The sequence below is a fragment of the Anomaloglossus baeobatrachus genome, chromosome 5, assembly GCF_048569485.1.
Source record: "Anomaloglossus baeobatrachus isolate aAnoBae1 chromosome 5, aAnoBae1.hap1, whole genome shotgun sequence".
NCBI lineage: Eukaryota > Metazoa > Chordata > Amphibia > Anura > Aromobatidae > Anomaloglossus > Anomaloglossus baeobatrachus.
The window spans coordinates 502,848,707-502,863,016 of record NC_134357.1 but is presented as its reverse complement, the minus strand read 5'-3'; the positions used below and the strand labels follow the sequence as shown (position 1 = coordinate 502,863,016).

The 14,310-nt window shown below is 47.6% G+C and overlaps 1 pseudogene; it reads left to right on the top strand.

Annotated features, from left to right (window-relative positions):
- Positions 1–14,310, top strand: part of LOC142311952 (uncharacterized) — a 195,615-nt pseudogene that overhangs the window by 112,490 nt on the left and 68,815 nt on the right.

Genomic DNA, 14,310 nt, shown 5'->3' with positions numbered 1-14,310 from the left:
AGCATTTCCAAAGGAACGAGGGTAGGGGCCTTTTTACATACAGTATTCGAAAATGTTTTTATCCCCTGTGAGAGCCATTCAGAGATTGCAAGTGGCTCTTACTGGGCCAAACACCAAGCGTAGCTGAACACCCTGATGCTCGATTCAGTAGTTCGCATATGAACAGCACCTGAACTCGGACACAGACTTTTTTTTAAAAAAGTCTGTGCTCAGGTTTGGGCCCTGGACTCGAGGGTTTGGTACGAACCCTGACCTTTTAGGCCATGTGTGCACTGGGAAATAAGTTGTTCCACTGTGATTCCACTCGTGACTTGCAAGCACACATGTCAGCTGTTGAAATCAGCTGATATGTGTGCGGATCGCCACAGGCTGCCCGCGGCGATCATAGTGACACGATCCATGACGTACCCAGTACGTCATGTGTCGTGCAGAGGTTAATATTATATAGCTCGGCATGGATATACATCATTATAGAGTGCTGTATATAAGGCCTTACTGGTGACCGCAGCTTATAAGGGAAAATCCTGGTGACATAACCCAAAAATCCCTTTAGCATATTGCAGTGCATTTGTTCATTGTTTTTTTCAAAATTTTGTTTTTATTACATTTTTCAAAAAAAACAAACAAAATAACATACAGTGCACAGAAGTAAACAACAAAGATGCAAAACATTAACGCTGATAACACAACTCGGAGGGGGCATTATAGAAAATCCACTGGAAAAGCAAGGGAAGAGAACAAGAGAAAAAAAGGCCTCCCGATGTAACCATTTGGTAGCTACAAAACCAATTTCATGTTGAAAGTGAGCAATCAGAGTTTCGATACGGTGAATTGCTGAAATCTTGGTAAACCATTCCGCCAGGGTCAAAGGATTCGTTGATCTCCAGTGCAGGGGGATAACTGTCTTAGCCACCTGAAGGAGTTGCTCAGTAGAGATTTCTTGTAAGCATAGACATGGGGAATGGAGGGACGGAGACCCCAGTTATTTCCTCCGCCACTTTAAGTACACCCTCCCAAAAGGCACCCAAGGTTGGACAGGCTCACCATTAATGTAACATTGTCTCCTCTGCCGCCCCACATCTCTAGCACAGGTCCAAGACCTCCGGAATCCATCTATGCAAGAAAACAGGGACCCTATACCACCTGAAATAATCTTAAAATTGGTCTCTTGGGACTTCAAGGCTATAACCGACTTATGAGATAAGGCCAAGCATTTGTCCCATGGTGTTTTTGTGAAGGTTTTATGGAGTTTGGTTTCCCAGGCCTTACAAAAAGGGGGAGAGAACTGAGGCATGGCACAAGCAAAAGTTTATAGATGGCCAATATCGCTTGTGGAACGACAAGCTGTGTTGAGCAGAGTCTTTCGAAGACCGATAGTGGGTACCTATGAGCCGAGCGATTAGGCAAGGCGAGATAAAAATGCCAAAGCCAGACATATTCAACATGTGTAATACCGTATAGGAAATATCAGGGATTTCTTTTGAGAGGCAAAACCTGTCCATGGGAGAGCTGCAACAGCAATTGGGCTAGCCTCCAATGCCAAACGGACCTAAAATTTGGTTGAGTGTTTATGTATTAAATCCAATGCACGCACATGTACTATAGTAAAGATGGCAATTGGACAACCCCTCATCCCCGCGTCCTTTGGCCTAGTCAGAACCTCCATTCTAAAGCCTGCTTTACATGTTACGATTTCGCATACAATATCGTATGCGATCGTAACCGCCCCCATCGTATGTGCGGCACGTTCAATTTGTTGAATGTGCCGCACAAACGATTAATCCCCGTCACACGTACTCACCCGTCCAAACGACCTCGATGTGGGCGGCGAACATCCACTTCCTGGAGTGGGAGGGACGTTCGGCGTCACATCGACGTCACGCGGCAGCCGGCCAATAGAAGCGGAGGGGCGGAGATGAGCGGGATGTACACATCCCGCCCACCTCCTTCCTTCCGCATTGCTGGCCGGGAGCCGCAGGACGCAGGTAAGATCTGTTCATCGTTCCCGGGTGTCATACACTGCGATGTGTATGATGTACGATGAACAATCTGACGTTCAATTTTTAATAATTGAACGACGTGCATGTGATGAACGTTTTTACGTTCAATCGCAATCGTACGTACCTGTCACACACTACAATGTACCTTACGATGCCGGATGTGCGTCACTTACGACGTGACCCCGCCGACACATCGTAAGATATATTGTAGCGTGTAAAGCGGGCTTTAGCTTCAGAGATCTTGCCAACCACACAAAATACTTCAAATAACTCTGAAGCTCCTTCCAAAAAGAGGCAGGACTATAAGTGGGGATGGTTTGCAACAGATACAGTAAGTGAAGTAACACATTCGTTTTAAGGATATTAACTCTTGCAAACCAGAGCAATCTGCCTTCAACCCATGTTTTAAGATTAGACTCCAGCCTAGATAAAAGGGCTGGAAGTTATTGAGAACAATCTAGTGAGGTCGGAAGATATACGAACACCCAGATAATTCAATTACCTGGTGGCCATTTAAAGGCAAAATTGGACGAAAAAGTAGCCACTAGTGTATTAGGGAGTAAAACATTGAGGGCCTCAGATTTATCCATATTTATTTTAAAATTTGACCATTCAAAAAAGAGGGAAGAGAAATTAGTGATATAAACTAATAAATCGTCTGCAAAAGCTGAGCACTTGTACTCCCTACCTGCAACTTTAATCCCACGAATATCCAGGTTGGAACAAATAGACATTAAGAAGGGAATTTTGTTACTTACCGTAAATTCCTTTTCTTCTAGCTCTTATTGGGAGACCCAGACGATTGGGGTATAGCTACTGCCTCCGGAGGCCACACAAAGCACTACACCAAAAAGTGCAAGGCCCCTCCCCTTCTGGCTATACCCCCCCGTGGTATCACGGGTTCTCCAGTTTTAGTGCCAAAGCAAGAAGGAGGAAAGCCAATAACTGGTTTAAACAAATTAACTCCGAGTAACATCGGAGAACTGAAAAACCGTTCAACATGAACAACATGTGTACCCGCAAACAACAAAAAAATCCCGAAGGACAACAGGGCGGGTGCTGGGTCTCCCAATAAGAGCTAGAAGAAAAGGAATTTACGGTAAGTAACAAAATTCCCTTCTTCTTCAGCGCTCTATTGGGAGACCCAGACGATTGGGACGTCCAAAAGCTGTCCCTGGGTGGGTAAAGAAATACCTCATGTTAGAGCTGCAAAACAGCCCTCCCCTACGGGGGTGTCACTGCCGCCTGCAGGACTCTTCTACCTAAGCTGGCATCCGCCGAAGCATAGGTATGCACCTGATAATGCTTGGTGAAAGTGTGCAGACTCGACCAGGTAGCTGCCTGGCACACTTGTTGAGCCGAAGCCTGGTGTCGTAATGCCCAGGACGCACCCACGGCTCTGGTTGAGTGGGCTTTTAGCCCTGAAGGAACCGGAAGCCCCGCAGAACGGTAGGCCTCTCGAATTGGTTCTTTGATCCATCGAGCCAGGGTGGCTTTAGAAGCCTGCAACCCCTTGCGCGGACCAGCAACAAGGACAAAAAGTGCATCGGAACGGCGCATGGGCGCCGTGCGGGAAATGTAGATTCTGAGTGCTCTCACCAGATCCAGCAAACGTAAGTCCTTTTCATACCGGTGAACCGGATGAGGACAAAAGGAAGGCAAGGATATATCCTGATTAAGATGAAACGAGGAGACGACCTTAGGGAGAAACTCCGGAATGGGGCGCAGCACTACCTTGTCCTGGTGGAACACCAGGAAGGGAGCCTTGGATGACAGAGCTGCCAGCTCCGACACTCGCCGAAGCGATGTGATCGCAACAAGAAACGCCACTTTCTGTGACAGGCGAGAAAAGGAAACTTCCTTCAGAGGCTCGAAAGGCGGCTTCTGGAGAGCAACTAGTACCCTGTTCAGATCCCATGGATCTAACGGCCGCCTGTACGGGGGCACAATATGACAGACCCCCTGCAGGAACGTGCGCACCTTAGGAAGACGTGCTAGACGCTTCTGAAAAAACACGGATAGTGCCGATACTTGCCCTTTAAGGGAGCTGAGCGACAAGCCCTTTTCTAACCCCGATTGCAGGAAAGAAAGAAAAGTGGGCAATGCAAATGGCCAGGGAGACACTCCCTGAGCGGAACACCAGGATAAGAAAATCTTCCACGTTCTGTGGTAGATCTTAGCAGAAGTCGACTTTCTAGCCTGTCTCATTGTGGCTACAACTCCTTGGGATAATCCTGCAGACGCTAGGATCCAGGACTCAATGGCCACACAGTCAGGTTCAGGGCCGCAGAATTCTGATGGAAAAACGGCCCTTGGGACAGTAAGTCTGGTCGGTCTGGAAGTGACCACGGTCGGCCGACCGTGAGATGCCACAGATCCGGATACCACGATCTCCTCGGCCAGTCTGGGGCGACGAGTATGACGCGGCTGCAATCTGATCTGATCTTGCGTAAGACTCTGGGCAAGAGTGCAAGAGGCGGGAATACGTATGGGAGCCGGAACTGCGACCAATCTTGTACTAAGGCGTCTGCCGCCAGAGCTCTTTGATCGCGCGACCTCGCCATAAATGCCGGGACCTTGTTGTTGTGCCGGGACGCCATTAGGTCGACGTCCGGCACTCCCCAGCGGCGACAGATTTCCTGAAACGCGTCCGGGTGAAGGGACCATTCCCCTGCGTCCATGCCCTGGCGACTGAGGAAGTCTGCTTCCCAGTTTTCGACGCCTGGGATGTGAACCGCGGATATGGTGGATGCTGTGTCTTCCACCCACATTAGAATGCGCCGGACTTCTTGGAAGGCTTGCTGACTGCGCGTCCCTCCTTGGTGGTTGATGTATGCCACCGCTGTGGAGTTGTCCGACTGGATTCGGATCTGCTTTCCTTCCAGCCACTGTTGGAAGGCTAGTAGGGCAAGATACACTGCCCTGATTTCCAGAACATTGATCTGAAGGGTGGACTCCTGCGGAGTCCACGTTCCCTGAGTCCTGTGGTGGAGAAAAACTGCTCCCCACCCTGACAGACTCGCATCTGTCGTGACCACTGCCCAGGATGGGGGCAGGAAGGATCTTCCCTGAGACAATGAGGTGGGAAGGAGCCACCATTGTAGAGAGTCCTTGGCCGTCTGGGAAAGGGAGACTTTCCTGTCTAGTGACGTTGACTTTCCGTCCCATTGGCGGAGAATGTCCCATTGAAGTGGGCGCAGATGAAACTGCGCAAAGGGAACTGCTTCCATGGCTGCCACCATCTTCCCTAGGAAGTGCATGAGGCGCCGCAAGGGGTGCGACTGACCCTGAAGGAGAGATTGCACCCCTGTTTGTAGTGATCGCTGTTTGTTCAGCGGAAGCTTCACTATCGCTGCTAGAGTATGGAACTCCATGCCAAGATACGTGAGTGATTGGGTCGGTGACAGGATCGACTTTGGAAAGTTGATGATCCATCCGAAAGACTGTAGAGTCTCCAGCGTAGCATTCAGGCTGAGTTGGCATGTCTCTTGAGAGGGTGCCTTGACCAGTAGATCGTCTAGGTAAGGGATCACCGAGTGTCCCTGAGAGTGCAAGACTGCTACCACTGCTGCCATGACCTTGGTGAAGACCCGTGGGGCTGTCGCCAGACCGAATGGCAGAGCTACGAACTGAAGATGGTCGTCTCCTATCACAAAACGTAGAAAACGTTGATGTTCTGTAGCAATTGGCACGTGGAGATAAGCATCTTTGATGTCTATTGAGGCAAGGAAGTCTCCTCGAGACATTGAGGCAATGACAGATCGTAGGGTTTCCATCCGGAACCGCCTGGCGTGCACATGTTTGTTGAGCAGTTTTAGGTCCAGAACAGGACGGAATGAGCCGTCCTTTTTTGGAACCACAAAGAGATTGGAGTAAAACCCTCGACCCTGTTCCTGAGGAGGGACAGGGATCACTACTCCTTCCGCTCTTAGGGAGTCCACCGCCTGCCGCAGAGCATCTGCTCGGTCTGGATGTGGGGAGGTTCTGAAGAATCGGGCTGGAGGACGAGAACTGAACTCGATTCTGTACCCGCGAGACAAAATGTCTGTCACCCACCGGTCCTTGACCTGTGACAGCCAAATGTCGCAAAAGCGGGAGAGCCTGCCCCCGACCGGAGATTCGGCGGGAGGGGGCTGGAAGTCATGAGGTAGCCGCTTTGGAAGCGGTTCCTCCATTTGCTTTCTTGGGGCGTGCGTGAGCCCGCCAGGAATCTGAGTTTCTTTGCGTCCTCTGAGACCCTTTGGACGAGGTAAATGGTGTCTTGCCCGAACCTCGAAAGGACTGAAACCTCTGCTGCCACTTTTTCTGCTGAGGTTTGCTTGTTCTGGGCTGGGGTAAAGAAGAGTCTTTACCCTTGGACTGCTTAATGATGTCAGCCAATGGCTCGCCAAACAGTCTATCTCTAGATAAAGGCAAGCTGGTTAAACATTTTTTGGAACCAGCATCTGCCTTCCAGTCCCTTAACCACAAGGCTCTGCGCAAAACTACCGAATTGGCGGACGCCATTGAGGTGCGGCTGGTAGATTCTAGGACGCCACTTGTGGCACTGCTGGATGTATGATAGCATCCACTTTTGCTAAACCAGCTGAAATAGCCTGGAGAGCCCATACGGCTGCGAATGCCGGAGCAAACGACGCGCCGATAGCTTCATAGACAGATTTTAACCAAAGGTCCATCTGTCTGTCATTGGCATCTTTAAGTGAAGCGCCATCCTCCACTGCAACTATGGATCTAGCTGCAAGTTTGGAAATCGGGGGGTCTACCTTTGGACACTGGGTCCAGCGCTTGACCACATCAGGGGGGAAAGGATAACGTGTATCCCTAGAACGTTTAGAGAAACGTCTTTCTGGGTGAGCGTCGTGTTTCTGGATTGATTCTCTGAAGTCAGAGTGATCCAACAAAGCACTCAATTTACGCTTGGGATAGAGGAAACGAAACTTCTCCTGCTCTGCAGCTGCCTCTTCTGCTGAAGGGGCTGGGGGAGAAATATCTAACAGCCTATTGATGGCTGAGATGAGGTCGTTTACCATGGCGTCCCCATCAGGGGTATCCAGGTTGAGAGGGGTTCCAGGAGTGGATTCCTGATCACTCTCTTCAGACACCTCACAGGGAGACTGATTGCGCTGAGACCCTGAGCAGTGTGATGACGTTGAGGGTCTTTCCCAGCGAGCTCGCTTAGGGTGGCTGGGGCTATCATCTGAGTCATAATCCTCAGCTTGTGAAGCCGGGGACCCCCTTGTAGTCTGGATTGGATCCAGCTGAGGGGGGCCAGAGGACAGAGACCTCGCCGAGTCCAAAGACTGAGCCCCAGACATGGATTGCAAAGTTTCAAGGATTTTTGTCATAGTCACAGACATTCTATCAGCAAAAACTGCAAAGTCTGTCCCTGGCGCCGGGGCAGAACTTACAAGCGTCTCAGCCTGGGTCACTACCTCTCCGGACTCCGGCTGGCGAAGCAGCACCGGATCGGAGCATTGCACACAATGGGGGTCATCGGAGCCTGCTGGTAGAGCAGCCCCACATGCAGCACACGCAGTGTACACAGCCCTAGCCTTGGCAGCCTTGCGTTTTGTGGATGACATGTTGCTGCTTCCTCAGAGCGATCTGGGTATCCAGCCAGGAAGCGACCTCACAGTGCAAGAAATAAATAAATATATATATCTGGTGACACAGTACACCAATACACACTGAGGCACTAGAGGGGCCAGCTGAAATGCCGCTTACCGCCCGCTTAAGAGCGGGTGTGTGGTCGCCAAAAGCCCCCTAGTCCAGGTCTCCCAGAGCCTTGCGTCCTTCCTCCAGCCAGACTGCATGTAATGGCTGCCGGCGTCCTGGGAGAGGAGGGGGGGGCGGGCCCTGGGCGTTCCTGGCTAAGAGCGGGAAGCCTGCTTCCCTCTGTGCCTAGTGAGAGGGCTGGAGCATGTAAATCAGGCTCCAGCCCTCGTCGCTGCTGCGAAACAGCGTCTCTCCCCTACCCTGATTGACAGGGTGGGGGCGGGAACGAAGCGGAGCTAGGCCGCAAAAAACCGGGGACTAAAGTTATAAACGCCGCCGCCGTAAAAGCGCGGTCGGCGTGTCCCCGGCGCACCACAAGTCACAGCAGCGCCGCCCGGTCCAGTGGGGGTCGGCGCTGCGTTCCCACAACACAAAGTCCCCCAGTAAACTGTAGGAACACTAACTCCAACGTTACGGTCCCCGGCGCACTACAACACCCAGCCAGCCCGGAGTGTGTCTGTGCCTGCCGGGGACACAGAGTACCTGTATGATGCAGGGCCTTGTCCCTGATTGTACTCCTGCTCCATATCCATCAGGTTCAACTGGGTCTGTGGATGGAGCCCGGCGTCAGAGCTTAGAGGCCGGCAGGATCCCACTTCCACAGAGCCCTACAAGGGGATGTGGAAGGAAAGCAGCATGTGGGGCTCCAGCCTCTGTACCAGCAATAGGTACCTCAACCGTACAACACCATCCACGGGTGAGACGGGAGCATGCTGGGGGCCCTATATGGGCCCTCTTTTCTTCCATCCGAAATAGTCAGCAGCTACTGCTGACTAAAATCTGTGGAGCTATGTATGGATGTCTGACCTCCTTCGCACAAAGCTTGAAAACTGGAGAACCCGTGATACCACGGGGGGGTATAGCCAGAAGGGGAGGGGCCTTGCACTTTTTGGTGTAGTGCTTTGTGTGGCCTCCGGAGGCAGTAGCTATACCCCAATCGTCTGGGTCTCCCAATAGAGCGCTGAAGAAATCAGGATAAATAGGAGGGGGGTGGACAATGGACAACCCTGGTGAGTTCCATTATAGATAGAGAAGGATTCTGAAATTGTACTATTAATTTTAAGCCTAGCGGAGCAGGATTTGTAGAAAGCCATTATTTGAGAGTAGTATGATGGGCCGAGTCCAAGATGCAAAAGAGTTTGAGAAAGTGTGGGCCAGGAAATTCTATCAAATGCCTTTTTGGCATCTAATGCTAAAATCATAAGGAGGATTTTATGGGCTTTAGCAAAGTTTATAATATCTATGGTCATAAGAATATTTTCGCACACTTCTCTGCCAGGGGCAAAGCCCCTGAGTGTATTAAGGAAGGGAGGAGAGGATTTAATCTGTTGGCAACTAACTTGGCTAATATTTTAAGATCATCAATTAGGAGAGAGATTGGGTGGTAGCTTTTACAGGAGTATGTGTCTTTCCCCTGTTTGGGGATCACTGTGATATGTGCGGTTGTGGAATGGAAAGGAGGAGGAATCAGAAATAGAGTTAAAGGCCTCCAACATAATTGGGGGTAATAGATCTGAAAAGGTTTTATAGAATTTTGCTGTAAGACCATCGGTACTGGGACTCTTGCCACTCGGAAGGGCACCGATTAGGCCCAACAACTCTTGGGGCTCAAAGGGGGGCTCCAGCTCAGAGATTACTTTAGGGTTCAGAAGGGGGGAGAGTATATAATTTAGAGTAATAAGACCTAAAGGTCTCTGAGATTTTGGGAGCACTATGGACCATGGAATGATTAGAACTTTTAACATAAGCGATAAAATTTTGTGAAAGTTTTGAGCGAAGAGCTCTAGCTAGCATTCTTCTCGGTTTGTTCCCAAACTCATAGAATCTACTCTGGCCAATCTGAAGGTAACATTTGTAAGAGTTGTCCAATAGCTGTTTGACTTCCAGTCTGGCTTTGAGTAGGTCTCTAAGGCTATGTGCGCACTAGAAATGTGAAGTTTCTCAAGAAAATTTCTTGAGAAACTTCTGCCAGTGAAAGATTTCCGGACCTGCGGAAAAAATCCGCACCAAATCTGCATGCGGTTTTGCCGCGGATTTGCCGCGGATTTACCGCAGGTTTGTCCCTGCAATAAATAATAAAGATAATCGATAGACAGATAATGGATAGAGGGAAAGATGGATAGATGAATAGATAGATAGAGGGATAGATAGATAGATAGAGGGATAGATAGATAGATAGAGGGATAGATAGATAGATAGATAGAGGGATAGATAGATAGATAGAGGGATAGATAGATAGATGAATAGATAGATAGATAGATGGATAGATAGATAGAGGGATAGATAGATAGATAGATAGAGGGATAGATAGATAGATAGATAGATGAGAAAAACCTATATAATGTTCCACCTCCCTGCATTTTCTAAGCTGGCACCCTTTAGTGACTTTCATGTGGCATTAAAGGGTGCTTAGCCTTGTATTTAGCCATAAAATAAATAAATAATTAAAAAAAAACGACGTGAGGTCCCCCCATTTTTTGTAGCCAGCTAGGGTAAAGCAGACGGCTGCAGCCTGCAGACCACTGCTGGCAGCTTCACCTTGGCTGATAATCCAAAACAGTGGGCACCCCACGCTGTTATTTTAAATTATATAAATAATTTAAAACAAAAAACGTGCGGTCCCCCCCCATATTGGACAGCTGGGGTCTGATATTCTCAGACTAGGGAGGTCCACTGTTATTGGACACTCCCCAGCCTAAAAATAGCAGGCCGCAGCCGCCCCAGAAGTGGCGCATCCATTAGACGTGCCAATCCTGGCGCTTTGCCCCAGCTCATCCCGCGCCCTGGTGCGTTGGCAAACGGGGTAATATATGGGGTTGATGCCAGATGTGTAATGTCACCTGGCATCAAGCCCTGGGGTTGGTGAGGTCAGGCGTCTATCAGATACCCGACATCACCAACCCAGTCAGTAATAATTAAAAAATAGACAACAAAAAAAGTTTTATTTGAAAAAACACTCCCCAAAACATTCCCTTTTTAACCAATTTATTGAAAAGAGCACAATCAATTCCACGTCCGGCGTAATCCAATAAGGGGGGGGGGGGCACGGCGATCCATACCATAGTCGCTGTCCCCGTCAATGAAGAACAGAATGTTCCCCATTGGCTGGGAGAGCAATGCAGTGACCTGAGCTAACATCAATAGGTCAGCTCAGGTCACTGCAGGGGATGACGAGCGCTGCCATCAGGAGCATAGATGAGATCATTACCTTCTGTGATCATCTCCTGTACTGCTGACGTCAGCGCTGTCACTGACTTATCGCGAGAGCCCGTGACGTCACCGCTAGTGACAGTCTCGGGCCGCTCGTGAGACGGGCATAGACAGCAGTGACCGCGGTGACGTCAGGAGGCAGGAGATCGTCACAGCAGGTAATGATCTCACCTCCTGACAGCAGCGATCGTCATCCCCGCGGCTCCCAGCACTGCAGGGTGTCAGTGTCTGCCTGCGCTGCCGCGTGACAGGCTGCTGACACTGCGGGCAGACACTGACACTGCACTGCAGGCAGCCGCGAGGCCGGAGCAGGACACACACTGCACGGGCACCTGGAGGTCGCACGGAAGTGCTTCTGTGCTGCGTCCAGGGAGTGTGACGTGTGTTTACTCTGCTCCTCTTCCTGGCATAATGACATCGCTTCCTGCAAAACCGCAGGCAGCGATGAGCATTCCCGCAGGTAATTCGCGGCTATTCCGGTGGTATACCGCACATCATTGCTACCTGCGGAATACCCCCGGAATACCGCAGGTACCTGCGGAAATTAATGGACATGCACATTTTCTCAAGAAAGTTTCTTGAGAAAAATCCGCAAAGTGCGCACAACTATTTTTTTTTCTCATTGAATTTCATGGGAAATGTCTGCACAAAGATTGCAGACATTTCTCAAGAAATTTCCGGGGCAAATCCGCGGGTAAATCCGCAGGTAAAAAGCTCTAGTGCGCACATAGCCTAAGAGTTTCAGTGGAAAGATCATGTTTGTGGGACAGTTCGAATTTAGTGACAGTTTGGAGGGCTGACGTAATGGCTTGGGTTCTTCTCTCAAAATGTTTTTCAGGATTTCCCAATTAAAAATAGGAGCTGTTGGGTCAAACGAGTTTTAGTGAGAAAATTGGAATAGAGGATTGAATATCTGATAAGCAAATCGGGTCCTACAACAAGGACTCATTAAGTAGCCAGGACCACTCTTTTTTGAGAGAGAAGGGCACCTTGAGGGAGGAGTAAACCGTGGCATGATCAGACCATAATATAGAAATAATAGAGAAGGATATGAGCCAAGGGAGTGCAGATTGCTGAATCAGAATATAGTCTAAATGACTATAAGAATCGTGGGGGGAAGAATAGGGACTATAGTTTATATCTGTAGGGTGCTGGAGTGAATTTGTTAATTCCTTTTAGCATTTCTTTACTGCTCCATAACGTCCCTGAAAAAGGCTTCATGCGCTTAAGATATCTGCACATGGAATCTTTTAGACCCCCGGTATAGCTGCATAGCTTTTGAAGCAGAAGACGCTTCAGGAAAACACGGGCGGTATTTCCCCTTCATGGGTTACTGGGACTTTGGAGTTTTTACTATTGGGCTAAGAACTTACATGCAGGTGTTTATCTACCTGTCTATTCTGCCCTGTGACGATCTGTTGCAATTCACAGCGGTACTGACAGAGCAGATTTTTCTTTTCCAGTCTGTTCTGTTGAATTATAATCACTGCTCATTAAATCTGAAAATAAGGAGCGCTGATAGTGTAATACCAAAGTGATCGGTGGGGTATACCTGAAAAATATACACTCACCTGGATCAGTTGTGATAGTCACATCCATTAGTACGCATGAGATAATGGCGTCTGCTGCAGCCCCACGTGGATGAGCATACAAAATGGAGTAGAGAAGGGGTTAATGCCGCCCATCACCCGAATGAAGATGTAGAATGTTGATGAAGATAAGTATTCTTTTATTTCATAGGTCTATGCGTTTCGAGGTGAAAACCTCTTCCTCAGGACCAGTACATCAACAACAACTTGTCTTGTTGTTGATGTACTGGTCCTGAGGAAGAGGTTTTCACCTCGAAACGCGTAGACCTATGAAATAAAAGAATACTTATCTTCATCAACATTCTACATCTTCATTCGGCTAATGCGCGGCATTAACTCCTTCTCTACTCCATTTTGTATAATCACTGCTCATTGACAGCCGGCTCCTTTTTACCGTGACTTTTACACTATTTGTTTTAGAGTGAAGATCTTACCCATATTAATACTACAGAGACATATGTGAGGGGTGATGAGCGGTGTAAAGAGGAGATTCGTACAGATAAGCGCACAGGTGAGTAGTAACTGATCTTACTCAATCATTGGCTGGTATAATTATGTGGTGATTTTTTTATTTTTTTTTTTAGGGTAAAGTATGTTACACTGTTTAAAAAAATAAATAAAAAAATGCCTTTTTCACATGGTTTACTTTCCGCTTCAGAAGAGATACTTCTGCATTCAGAGTTCTCTTTAACATATACTTACTAAATAGACTTGTGAATCTCATCAGTGTCGGGTATTCGTACTCAAGAGTCCTGATATGGAAGGAAGAAAAATTACTAGTGAGCCACAGGCTGCACTGATATGTACAAAATACATTTCTCAGCCTGGAAACCTCAGTAACATTCTTTTTTAGAAGCATAATACTCTAGTATAAAAAATGGCACAATTGTTTTTATAATGGTAAGAAAGATCATGCAGAATTTTGTTTCCTAATCTTGAAAAGGACACATATCAGAATCCAGATGGACACCATAATAAATGGGACCACTCGGCTTCTGTTTGCTTTGGTTGTATGTCAAATCAGTATTGGATATGAATTCAGTTTATCTGTTCCTGAAATGAAACTGACAAACAAAAATGTTAGTACAGCCTGTGCCAAGATGTAGTTTTTCAACCATTTTCTAGTAGCTACTGTATAACATTTTAATCACATTTTGATTACAATTTTTTGGAAGTGGAATGTACAAAAGAAACAGCAATTCCAAAATTGTTACTTCAGCGGGAAAAGCTGTAGTATTCACTCGTTTTTCATTGTGGGCCGTCAGGCACTTTTTTTTTTTTTTTTACAATAGAGTAGTACAGCACAAGTAATGAATGACTTGTATAAAGCTCACAATATATACAAGTAACGAATAAAGTTGAATATATTCACTCACTTACTAAACATAATCTAGTAGTCCCTTCTTCATGCTCTCCTTTCTTAGTCAACTAAAAACTGATTTGTATTACAATTTGTATGGAAATGTATAAAATATGTAATATTAATATGATCTCAAAGTAGTGTTATTGAAAAATAATAAATTCACTATTATTCTTGGCAGATGACTGTACCAGAAGCTCAGATGTACATCAGATATTTTCAGATTTTGCAGCAGATCATCATGGTATTAAACCAGATACATATGAAGAACATGCCATTATCTCAGATATACCTCAAGACCCTCTCAGAAAAAAACTTTCCTGTGATCATTTTCAACAGGTCCTTTCTCCTGCTTTGTCAATGACAGTTGCACAAA